Raw genomic sequence first — 13,572 nt, forward strand, 5'->3', positions numbered from 1 at the left:
TTGACGACACTCGTATTGCTTATAGGACTTGCCTGCTCATAAGGTAACTTTTTTGCAGGCAAGGTGGCTGAAGTGCAGACATCATTATCCTCAGACACTAGATGAAGAAACGAACACCCACTGAGTTGAGGGCACATAACACCCGGATTGCAAAGACTAAACAGGGCTCGTCTTGAACCTAAGTTGTCCTGTTCACAACCTACTACCTTTTCCCCTACAGGGGACCACACAAAGGAGACCATACACCAAAACAAGTGTTTTCTGTATCTGGCGGTTTGCCACAGGAGATGCTCGCCTGAATCTGGAATATAGTTCCGGAAAATCTTCAGCCTAGAAATACACATCCAAGGACATTCTGGTCTTTCCTTGTAACTTCAGGGTAACCTATGGGCTATTTTAAATATAGGCAAGAGTGAGCATGGCTGCTCAAACGGGGCTGTCAGCACATGTTAAGGACAGACTAACAAGAATATCAAACGGCTCCACTACTGGTCATCACAGCCAAAGCAATAAAACATTTAAAAACTGCACGAGAGAGGAGCAAGCATCTCATGATGCGACTATGCGACAGGACCCGGAAAATTAGAGAACTTGGACTGTTCTTCTTTCCCTTTAAAAGCAGATAACAATATAAATGTGAGATTACACCTTCAAACCAGAAGGGTTTTATAAAGAATCAAAAAATCACAGGTAATAAAGCACAGAGAAGCACACGGCTTTCCTTTCAACTGAGGATTAGCCTTTCTAGCGGGAATCGTAGGTGTCAAAGGAAGGAGGCTAACCTTTCAGCTGCCAGCATCACATGAAGGAGTGGCTGAAGACAGACTTCAGGTAATCCGGAAGTAATCTCAGCACAGTTTCAAGCAATAATAGCACATACACACATCTCTTTAAAAGAATTCTCAAAATGCAAGTTTTCCTATGCTGATTAAGGTTTAGAAGTACACATACATACATACGTGTGTATATATATGACAGTACTAGTGATTCTTCTATTTTCAGTCTAAAACTTAACAATGTAATTGTTTCAAATCTTCACTTCAAACAGTTTTCCCCCTATTAAAATAAGTCAGCATTAATAATTAAGAATTTAGAATTATTGGCCTATTAGAATAATAATACTTCTAATTATCAAGTGCATAAATTCTCATTTCTGGTCTACACTAATAATGAATGATCTAAATGTTTTAATAGAAAAGATTAATCACTACGTAATTAAAAAACAAATACATCAACAACTTTTTTTCCACACTGCTCCATGGTAATACTTACTTTTTTGAGTAAGAAACTAAAAATTAACCAGCTTAGAATGATGGCCAATAGTGATTAAAGAAAGAGTTTCACTTTGCCGTCCAGTTTTAGCAGCAAGCTGTGAGTGGCCTCTGCTGGCTGACCAAAGGCTTCCTAAATCATTCACCTATGATGCTTGCAATATTATGGGCTTCAAGAAAATAAGGATGTGTCCAAATATGTTTATACAAAATCCACTGTGCATAAAGATTTGCCTTTTGTAAGAGTAAATGCCAAAGTGATAAACAAAATGTGCCTAAGATGATGTAAAACCTTTATAATCTCATCCCTCTGCAACATACTTGGATTACACTCAAAATCTATACATCTTCTAAAATTCTAATTTATAAGCCATAAGAGTATAAATGTGGATTATCTTAATTGAATTCATACCAAGCAATTCACATCTACATTTAAAAATAAATATTTTCTTGTGGTTCAGTTTACACATCCGTACACACACACACACACACACACACACTTTTTCTCAAAATTAAGTGTATATTTATGTTTGGCAAACTGACTTTTGCAAGGAAATACAAAGAAAGACTGAATTAAACATCTTTTAAAAAATTGGTAATTTAAAAAAAGCAGTAACATTTTTAATGGTTTATGAAGATACTATCCTGGAAACACAGTAAAGCAAAACAATTTTACAGATTTCTCTATCATTGCACCTATGTTTGGCTAGAAGTAATTTCATACGCAAAACTTAAAATAGCAATTAAGAACTTGAAACCTGACCAGTTATTAACTAGGTAATCTTAATTCAGTAATCATAACAGAGAAGACAAAAATGTTTCCATTTTTGCTTGGCAGTTTTCTATTAATAAATGTCTCCTGTGCGTGATAGAATTTGTGATTTTATTTATCTATTTAAACATACCATTATATATGATTCACTTCATACTCTGCTCAAGCTATCCACTTAAAATATGCGCCATTAAGAATTATTATCAAATATGCCTAATGATGTCAAAAGGTGACCACATTTATTTTAAAAAGTTATTGTTCTCACATGTGACAATATTCCAGTATATTTCAACCCTCATTTCAGAATTCAGTCCCATTATCTTGCCTGCTCAAAATTGTTCACAGGGTTAGCTAGCTGACATATAAGATAACCCTCCATCTCACCAGACACCGCTGGGATATGACACACTGACCCACAGTAAGCCCTTATTATTAGCCTGAAATATATAGCACGTAATGTAGCTCCTGCCAGGGAATTTGTTTATAAAAATCCCTTTATCTCTCTGGACATTCAAAAATGCTTTTTGAAAATTATGTTCAACTATTTAAAGGAATTTCAAACAATAAATAAAAATTCTAATGGATGCTCTGAAGCCTCCCCTCCCATCTCTCCAAATTCTGCAGAAGCTTAGAAAAAAAAAAAAAAAAAAGGAGTCACATATACAGAAAACAAGCTACAAAGGGCTTCCTTCCTGGAGCTTAACTTACATAGAGTCTATTATATTAAGAATAGACTTAAAAACAAAAAGGATACTTAATAATTCCCATTCCTACTGAGAATTACAACACACTGAAAGGCTTGGTACATGTAAGAAGATTTTTTTTTTTTTGGTAGTAGAAGAGGTCAAGAGGTAACATAGCAGTGAAGATAATTACAATATAAACATGATTGATAATGTAAAAAATTATTAAGATAGAACAAAATTTTAACCCCAAACATTAAAAATTTTATGTTCAGAATATAAGCAGAATAGGAAAACTTTTCAGTGCTTAGTTATAAATTTCTTAAATTATTCTGATACTTGCAAGACATGATCAACATTTCAGGAGCTAAAATTATTTTCTTTCCTCATTAATTATTTGATAATTTATCACAACATTATCAGTGGTGCATAAGCCCTTTTGAATTGCATATTATTTTTCTTATTTTGCAAACTGTTTTTATATACTAGCTTATTTTATAAGCTAGCTGAAACTGACAGTGATGTTGTACAGAGCTTAAATTTGCATCAAAAGAAAAAAAATTATCGCTGGTTTTGATGTTTAAAAGATTGCTTCTAAGAATACCAAGGATATACTGATAGTAATTTATAAGAAAAACACTGAGAGTCTCCACATTGAAAAATGGATTATCTTAATATGGTTTATATTTAGCAAATATATTTTGCTAAAATATTACATTCCACACTTAAAATATTATATTCTACAAGCTGTTTTCCATAAGCAAGTTGCAAGGAACCACCCAATCTTGTGTAATGCAGCTCAAGATCTGACTACCAGACTTTGTTAATTGCACTAAAACATGTCTATAACTTAAAACACACACACACACACACACACACACACACACACACATACATATAGCTGTTACTTGAGAAAGGAAAAAGATTACAAGTACAAACATATGCAAACTGTTCTTTAAGGTACAAATAAATGAGTGAATGAATGAATTAAAAATAAACCAAATTATTAGTTAATAAATAACAGTCAAATCTTAGGATATTGCATACTATCTGTCTCAATGAATGGCTACACAAATGACAAATAATAACCTATAACCTTTAATATCCTTTGGCCAATATGTTATTTCAAGTAAAAATAAAAAATCACAAAATCAGACCCTCATGATTGAGGCATATTTATTAATAGAATTAACTTTAAGTTGAAAGAAGTAAATATCTAGCTTAACTAGGGTTGCATCATAAAATCAATCAGCCAGCCAGACGTGGTCACATGAGGTAAGGCCCAGCCAACAAGAAGCATGTCAATTACTGAGTGGAGCCTCTAAGGGAAGTTCTTTCAGTGGAATTTACTAGCTGGCATGTACCTTTGTGCCCTTCTTTGTACTTCAGGTTGCCTGCGATGTAGGCAACAACATCCATTTTTTGACCAGGACTGAAAGACCAAAAGAATCAAAGATTTCCACCCTGCCATCGTTCATCTCAATAACGAAGCCATCACATGCCTTCTTGTGACATGGGGGGAAAAACAAAACAAAACCCTCTTCTGTTCAAGACATCATTCTTTGAACATGCTGTTACATGCATCAGGCTCAATCCCTAATTAATAATAATATAAAAATAATAACAATAATAATGCTAATTGTATCCATTAAATTATACATTTTTAAAACCAAAAAAAAAAAAATACACGTTATTCAGTGGGTTAGAAATCCACAAAGAGAGAGGAGATATTGAACATCTATTTTATATGCCTAGCACTCTGCTAGGTGCTGTAGAAAATTCTAAAGAACTGTCTAATACAAACCCTGCTAGCAAATATTTTACAAACTTAAAATACATGAAACCAATAAAGACAAAACAACTGCTAAACTGTGTGCATTTAGTCATAACTGCAACAGCCCGTTAAAACAAGAGAGATCATTAAAGCCTGACTTCGCCCTCGTTTTTTTTGGTGGAGATGAGAGAGACTTAAAGTGACTGCTGGAAATGGGAAGAATTTAAGCTGATGGAAGGAGGGAAATTCTACGCTAAACAGACATACAAGGTGTGGATCAAAAGGGCATTCAGACTGGAAATGAAGAAAAAAGCCTGACTAGACTAGAAGTCTGATGCACATAAAAGTTGAATAGGTAATAGTTTCAGAAATCTAGGAATTTGGTTCATTCTGTAAAACAGTCTATGTTCAAGTCTCCAAAAATGGAGGTAGATTTTCCTGGCTAGCTGATACTGTCAGAGTCCAATAAGAGAAGGATGCTTCAGATCAAAGTGAAACACACCAAAAAGGAGACGGTATTTTCATATTTTAAATCGCTGTATTTTCACCTCCAGTTAATCCCAGTCCCTGGTGCTTCTGGGTTCCTATAATCAAGAGCCTGGGAGATGCAAGCAGTTTCCTCTTCATGCAGCATGAAGAGGCAGCCCCTTCTGCCAATGGTGGCTAGGCCTTACGGCTCCTGCCTTCTCGCTCCTGTAGACCATGGAACGAGAACTGAGGCTGTAACATATTAACCACTATTCTAACTGCCCTTAATCCTGTGGGGTAGGGCAGGGGACAAGACCAGACAAGTGTGGAGGAACTGAGGATTGTCTGCTTAGCTCAGGCACAGTTGGAGAGGAGGCAAGTCTCCAGGAGAGCCCCACATGTGAGCTGGCACTCTACCCAAACTCAAGTAAATAGACAGAATGCTACATCTGTGGAAAGAGGGGGTCAGATGGATAGCCTGAGAGAATGCTACTGGTCCCCCATGGCTAGAGTGTGCTAGACAGGCAATCCAGGAGTGTCGGTAACCTAATGGAGGGATCGGTGGATTTAACACAGTCTGGGGACCCAGAGAAGCACAAGGACCTGGAGATCAGAGACCAATGGCTGGAATGCATGGGCTTCAGTAATGGGTACCATCATGGTACCTCAAACGCCAAACAGAACCAGACTTACGTAAGTGAATGAACTGCCTTAGTTCAGATCAGACCAGCCAGCCAGAGGTCAGCGAGGACCAAAGAGTAGTGCATGGACAGCAGGATGCGGTATGGACCCAAGGTCCTCTCCTCCATAACTCCTGGGGCACAAAAACTTCCTACCGCCATCTCGGAGAGAAGCCGAACGGAGGGGGAGGAGAAACGCAAGACCAAGCATTTGTTAGGAAGAGACTAAGCTGCCCGAGGAAATAAATACTGAGATACAGTAATTGGCAAATCTGTTTCACTTCCTGACTCCTGCACCCCCCCACCCATACACCCCTTGCCCCTACTGTCCCCACACCCGGTACTAGTAAGTGAAAACTCATGAGAAATAGCACATACAGTAAATAAAGAAGCTATATTTTCTTTGCCCCACTGCACTTACAAACTGACATAAACTCTTTAAATATACTCATGAATAGAAGAATTATCCTGACATTAGAATAGATGGAAATCTCTCTATGCGATCCATCAGGAAGTAGGAAAGCATTAAATACTTGGCTGGTTTGAGCTTTTTTATTATTTTACAGCAAAATTCCACACAATGTATATCCCGTTTTTCAACCTGCAAGTTACAAAATCAACTGTGACAAAGACATCACTTTCATAATAAGATTAGAAAACAAAGCACTATGGAGTCCTACCAGTAATTCTTGCTGTCCATGCTGGGTTGGCAATGGGATGTATCATCCACTTGGTTTAAAACAATAAACTAGAATATAGAGATTTCATCCATTTTCTCTTTTTCTCCAGTATAAAGCAGTTCTTAGGAGCAGAGCAGTGTAATGATCTAAAGTGTGGGCTACGGGGCCAGATCCAAATCCTGTTTCCTCTATGTTTCAGCTCTGTGTCTGCCTCAACTTCCTCATTTATAAAATGGGGATAAAGTCATACCTGTTTTATAGACCTGTTATAAAAATTAAATGAGATCATCTGTAAAACACATAGATCAGTGTATCACTTATCATCATTTGTATTATCTCCAAGTCTAATGCAAGATACAATCTCAATAATAAGATGACACGACAAATGTTACAACAGATGCATGTGAGAGTAAGGAGCTTTTGTAGGACTGGTGGGAGTTGGGAGCAAGGGGGGCGTGCACGCAGAGCAACGGTGCAATTGGAGATGTTTATTATTGGGAGCAGCAACCACTTTTCAGTGAATTATCTGAAACAGTGAATTACTTGAAACAATTACTTGAAACAACTGAGCAACTGTTCCTCATGAGTATATGAGAAACACTGGTACATATTTAATATACAAAACACACCAAATTATAAAGGTTACTTTACAAATTAAGTTAAAACCACAAACAAGGTAGCCAGTCTACATCACAAAATTTAATTCAGTAATTTCCACAAAGACATTATTAGTGATTACATAAGCTGGTGCTTTTCTGATGCTTTTCAATTAATGTAAAGGTCATGAGTTGAAATAAAACAGAGTTAAGTATCTTATCTAGAATAATGGTCCTTAAATTGAATGTTTTACAGCTGATTTGCTGTTCTTGGCCAATTCTAAGGGCCTGAGAGAAACCTGAACTGGCAAACCATTCGAATAAATATTATTAAAGTCATAAAGGAAATGTACCTCCCCCATGCCCTAATTCAAACACACACACACACATGCACACACGGTTTCTTTGATCCATACACAACAGATATATCTTCTCTCTGCACTCTGGATTCCTGTATTTCTTTGTATCTTTTTTATATCACTTAACAGGCTGCCTAATGTTAGAATTTATATGTTTGTCTCCTCTACAGGAATACACGTTTCTCGAAAGCAGTGGTTACCGTTTAATTTACTGTTGTATCACCAACAGAACCTGGTACGTTTGTCTACACTGAACCATGTGCTGAAGTAATCAAAAGCAAAAATATTGTTCACGACAGCTGATCAGGATTTGGTGATAGTCATAAAACTACCCAGTGTATACTCGAAAGAATTTACAAACAGATTAAATACCATAGTCTTTCAAAAATCTGGATATTTTGTCTCAGAAGCCACATTGCCATCTGTATAACTGAAACTATTCTAATACCAGTTTCATAAAATCCAATAGTACAAAAAACAAAACTTAGCAGGAAGTATGCAGAGAATCAACCTAAAAAGGAATATGATTTACTAGGTATTTTGCATAAAGAATAGCTCACAATTTTTAAAATACAGAAAATGAAAGAGATGCTAAGGCTATCTTTAATGAATTCCTGGAACACTTTCACTCAAGTTGGTCAGGAGTAATAAAGAAGACAGAATGTCAGAAAAAACAAAGAAAACTGCTCCATTATCTTTCTGGGGTAGCCATACTATTAAACGAACTCACAGACAAAAAGGAGGCTGTCGAGTGTTAGCATATACTCTGAGAACGTGGCAGGATATGCTCTTAAAGTTCATCCTGGGAAGAAGCTATCCATAAAGCCATGGTAGCATCTAACCATCAACACAAGGAACCACTAGCTATTCTTGAATTGCTCCCAGAGGTACACACATTAAACCGCATGGGATCTGAAACAGTATCTTCTAAGATGGGCAGTTTGTGAAATACTGACATGACATTACTACAACCCAACTGCAGGACTGGCTACACAACCAGAATGCCAAGTAGCACGCTACACCGGACTGTGAACAAGTCCAAGTGCAGGGATACTGTTTTCTTCTTTTTTTTTCATCCTCTGTGATGAACCCAGTTTGTACCAAGTAAATAGTATCCCTTATTATCGATTTCAGCAAACACTGATTGAGCACGTGCTCAGTGGTGACTCTTAGAAGCTGCATGTACAGTGTTTCTACTGCTCACAACTCCGCAAGATTCTATTACCTCAAGCTCATTAATGAGGCTCAGAAAGATGAAACAACCCCCCTAAGACCAACTGCTTAACAAGTAGCAGAGCCACTATTGCCAAAAATGTCTGATTCATTTACTCAACAAGAAAATATGGAGCCGGGGAGAGGGTATAGCTCAAGTGGTAGAGCGCATGCTTAGCATACACAGGGTCCTGGGTTCAATCCCCACTACCTCCTCTAAAAATAAAAATAAGTAAACCTAATTACCTCCCCCTTAAAAAAAAAAAAGTAAATAAAAATAAAATTAAAGGTATTAAAAAAAAAAAAGAAAATATGGAACCTTTATAACATGCCCTGGTCAAAGAAAAGGAGGAGATATCCTGGTGAACCAGGCTGAGCAGGGCCCTGCATTGATCTAGGCCGTGCAATTGGGTCTAGGGAGACACAGTGAATTAAAAACAAGCAAAAATATAAGAATACTAGATTGGTGGTAAATTCTATGAAAGAAATAAATAAGGAGAAGGTGGTGGGGAAGTGGAACCCCAGCTGAGCTGAGTCCTGAGGGGTGTGTCCTGAGGGGTGCGATGGAGCAGTCAAGCCAAAGGGAGGAGGAGTGGGAACATTCCTAGTCAAAGAAAATAGCACAGAGGAAGCAGGGAAGAGATGCTCAAGGAGCAGAATGAAGGTCGGGGTGTCCAAGGGAAGACCAGTCTGGCATGAGGTCGGAGAGTAGGAAGGAGCCAGAACACACATTGTTCTGAGAGGTGGTGCTCATTTCTTTATGCCAGCAGGTCTCAAACTTCATACTCTTAACAATGATGGAGGACTCCATAGAGTGGTGGTTTTACCTACTGATATCTGCTGAATTGGAAATTAAAACTGCTTTAATTTTTAAACCCAAGAATATATAATACACTTCCTGGAGACTCTGGGAGATACCACCATATACTTGTGAAAAGATGAAGTGAAAAAGACAAATAATGTGTTAGTATTATTATGAAAATGGTTATACCCTTGTGGACCCTCTGAAGGAGTCCAGGGGATTCCCAGGGGTCCGCAGATCACACTTTGAAAAATACTGCTGCGTGCCACTGTCATCCAAGTGTGGTCCTCAGGTCAGGTGTATCAACATCACGTGGGAACCATCACCTGAGAATTACACTAATTAATGCACGTCAAATGCTCGGAAGAATGCCTAGCGCATAGTAAGGACACAATAAACGCCGGCTACTATTAGTAGTGGTACAGTCTACATTTTACAGCCCCAATCTGTTTCACCAACGGGCTTGCCACGTCACCTCAGATCTTGCTGTCAGGGCTAGTCACTCCTTTGTTGCTGGTTTTTAGTTCCAATCCCCTGACTGAATCAATCCAAATGGAAAAATAACTTTTTTTTAGGTTGTTACCTCAATGTCTAGTATCTACCTACTTGGCTTGAGTGGGTGGGTTCTTCACACTGGGGTTACAGTCTGCTGAGGAAAAAGTTATTATTTTCTCTTTGGGCTAATGTGTAAAATTAAGTCAAAGCCAAAAAGGAAAGATTGTTCAAAATGCATCTTGTGTATCTAAAAGAAGACCCCTAATACTTGTTGAATGAATGAACGGGCAGCCGACTTGGGTTTTAGGTGGGTATTCAGTGCACTTGGAATTGGAACTAAAACCAACAAGGAAAGAGTAAGGGGCCTAACACAGGCCTAACAAACTCTAGGACTGAGTCACTTCATCGCCTCTGTTGATTTCAGATTTTGGTTTTGTTTTTTCCTTCTTTCTTTGCGTGGTTTAATGCAAACCCTGTAGAATTTTATGTTTGCAGAGTCAATCAGTATAACTCCTTATACAATTAATAAAATTTCAAACCCACATGTCTATCATTATGCATGAAAAGATTTCTGGAGGGTAGATATAATTAAAGTATACATACAATTTGGTAGTTCACGACAATGATGCATCAGTATAAACAGAAACCAAAAAGCAAAGAAAACCCTGCCAAACAGCAAGACAAAACAAAACCATCATATCTCCACACACTTATTTCTTCTAATGCAAACGATCTCTTCCTGTGTTTCCAGAGTCGTATCTTTGCCCTTCATTCTCTCCTCTGTGTACTTAAACTTTCTGGAAAAGTACATCAACCCTTGTAGCTTAAATCATCATCTTTTTATTGACTGATCACACATATATAGCCACCTCTCATCTGAAGTTCCATGCGTCCAACAACCAGTCCCACTCTTCCAGTAACCCTCTGGATGTCTCTTTTTACAAATGCTATAATCACCTTAGACTCATTTTATCCCAACAGATTCATTATCAGCCCTCTTAGATTAGCTTCTCTTCATGAAGTTCAATTTTTTATATTTATTGCTTACTTATTTATTTTTGGCTATTAGACATTTTTCTAGTCTCACAAATGAGGAAATGTGGGACTCATTTAACTAACATCACGATATGGAAGAAACAAAGAATGAGTACTTTGCAGCAGGGATGAAGTGATCTTGGCTAGGCCACATACTAACTATGTCACCTAGCTAATAATTTCTCTGTGCCTCAGTTAGTCTCATCCATCAACTGGGCCTAATTCTGATCCCACAGGTTTTCTTTAAGGATTCACAGGAGAGAAAGCTGAGGAAAACAGGAAGCACATCACTCTGGCACAAAGCAGACATACACACACAATATTTCATCAAGACTTTATGCCAGGAACTGTCACTCATACTTCAAATTCATTATAGCCTCTTATTTCATTTTTCTTTTATCTGCACTGTGTCTTTTAGACTCTCCATCTATCCAAACCTTAGCTACACGGAAGGCCCAATTCCCTGCCATGTTCTACAATGCATTCCTCATTTATACCAGCCTACGTTTTTCTCCTCTTTGAAATCATATCGCAATTATGGAAAATACTATACAATTTTGAGTTTAACTGCTGGCTTTCTAGTCATTAGGACGGTGTAGCCTAAATGGCAACCTCTATCAGTATACTAAATCCTTAATCAATGACTGTTCTACAAAGAAAAATGAGTGAGATGTATGAGCTTTGATAAGTCACTTCAGGTCCCTGGATCTCAATTTTCTAATCTGTTTTTTAAAAATTCAGTATTTTCTCTAATATCCTTTACATCAAAAGCATTCTGCCATTCTAAGTTGAGTTCTTAGATTATTTTCACAGAGATTAGAAAGAAAAGAAAAGGAGTCCTTTTTGGCTTTTTCCTTCTCTCTGAATTTCCTCCATCCTTTGTTCATTCCATTAATAAACACTTACCCGGCCACATTAAATACATGCTTACCTTGCTGGATAGCAAATCCCTCAACAGTAGGGCCTGTTTCAATTATTCTTTGTACCTGGGGTTACTTAAGAAAATAAATGGCACATAGTAGGCATTCAACGTATATTTGTTAAATTGAAATTAATTAACTTAAGAGGTTTGAGATGGACAAAGAACAGATAAGGCCATTTGCTTTGTAGAGAACATAGGAACTCTCTCTACAAAACCCTGTTCAGTGACCCCCACACCACCTTCTCACTACTATAGTATCTTGACATTACTCAAAATATTAAAATGTAGGAAGTCAAACAATCATCACCACAATAAATGCAACCAATTCAAACTTATATACTAATGGTGGAACAAAAGAGTCAAATTCATCAAAGTACAATTAAATCATTTAGAACTTCAATGTCCATTTAAGTTAAATAAGAAAAAAGGAAATGTTTAAATTAATAGGGTAAATACAACTTTCTCACTTATTTAATAATTTGGATACTTTCAAGAATTTCAACTTGACAATGATATAGGAATTTCATTCTTCAAGAATTTCACCCTTGCAATTTAATTTTTTAATTAAAAAATTTTTTTAATTAAAAAAAATTTAAAAAACCAATAATCAGAATATAATATCTAAATACTTTGTAGATTTATTTCTTTCAAATGTGAACACTGGGCTCTAGTCACATAGACTTTATGTCTCCCTTATCAGGACCCTCTGTTTTCAGACTGTATAAGGATGACATAAATATAAAAGCATTATCTTAGCCCTACCTTTTCATCATAAGACAGATTGATTCTGCCTTAGATGGACTCATGTAGGTATAAATAACTGAAAAGTCTACATCCTTAAAAAAAATTGAACTAAAGAAGTTTTGCAGGAGAATTTATTCGAGTCCCAGAGGCATCTGATACAGTCATTCATGATTCTGTAGCAGCTCTAATGTGGGTCACACACATGGAGCAAGTTCTTAACAAAAAACTGAGCATTCATATCTCAATGTCATCCCTAAATGTCATTACAACAATACTGTTTATGATTTGGAGATTCTATACATTTGGGGTTAATGTTACTAAAATAGTATTTTTATGTGGTGTCAAGTTTATTTTGGAGGCAGAATTCACTTTATAGCCATAAACTCTGGTCTTGTGTTTACAGAATCACTAATGGCCTAAGGGTCACTTAATATTTTTAGTTTTACTTTACTGGATTTTATAGGGAACATAATATGCTACGTTACATTTTCCCATTTGCAGTCCATGAATGTCTCAGGACAAATCTCTTGCAAATGTCGAGGGTCTACTGTAATTATTTCCAGTCTGCCCACTGAAACTTAGCAAACGGGTAGTACCCTGGCGTTTCCATTCTGACAGTGACTTGGGTTGGAGGATTAATCGCCAAGAAGAGCAGAAGAGCTGAAGCTTAACCGTTAAGATGGGCATAAATCCTAACCCACATCATATGCTTTTTTACCAGTTGGCTTTGCAGGTCACTATGGGCCAAGTTATGCCCATCATCACTATACTTAACAGTGTTGGACCCTAATTTTTCACACTGTTATGAAGTTATGCTAACAAGAAGCATGGGTATTTAGGGACAGACTCAAGCCCACGCCTTGGGCTGACTGCCATCACTTCTTCCTTTATCAAATCACTTTCTAGAACTCTCTGCCCATCTAGAGGCAGACCAGAAGGTTTATCAATATGGACAAGATTTGCAATCTGGGAAGTGAATGTGGGTAGGGTGAGGGCGTGGATTAAAATTGAGAATTTTTGTGTGGTGAAAATTGAATAGTTCAATAGGTGAAAGTTAATAAAATTCATAATTCTCCCTA

The 13,572-nt window shown here is 37.1% G+C and overlaps 1 protein-coding gene and 1 long non-coding RNA gene across 4 annotated transcripts in view; one reads left to right on the forward strand and one right to left on the reverse strand.

Annotated features, from left to right (window-relative positions):
* The window catches only part of LOC123614000 (uncharacterized), a 287,572-nt gene that overhangs the window by 265,384 nt on the left and 8,616 nt on the right, over positions 1-13,572 (forward strand). The window contains exon 5 of the long non-coding RNA XR_012501794.1: positions 7,454-7,518. This is a non-coding gene — a long non-coding RNA (uncharacterized LOC123614000). The remainder of the gene's footprint in view (positions 1-7,453; positions 7,519-13,572) is intronic.
* Positions 1-13,572, reverse strand: part of GPATCH2 (G-patch domain containing 2) — a 137,520-nt gene that overhangs the window by 49,436 nt on the left and 74,512 nt on the right. The window lies entirely within an intron of this gene.

This window comes from Camelus bactrianus, chromosome 23 (genome assembly GCF_048773025.1).
Source record: "Camelus bactrianus isolate YW-2024 breed Bactrian camel chromosome 23, ASM4877302v1, whole genome shotgun sequence".
In the NCBI taxonomy this organism is placed as follows: Eukaryota; Metazoa; Chordata; class Mammalia; order Artiodactyla; family Camelidae; genus Camelus; species Camelus bactrianus.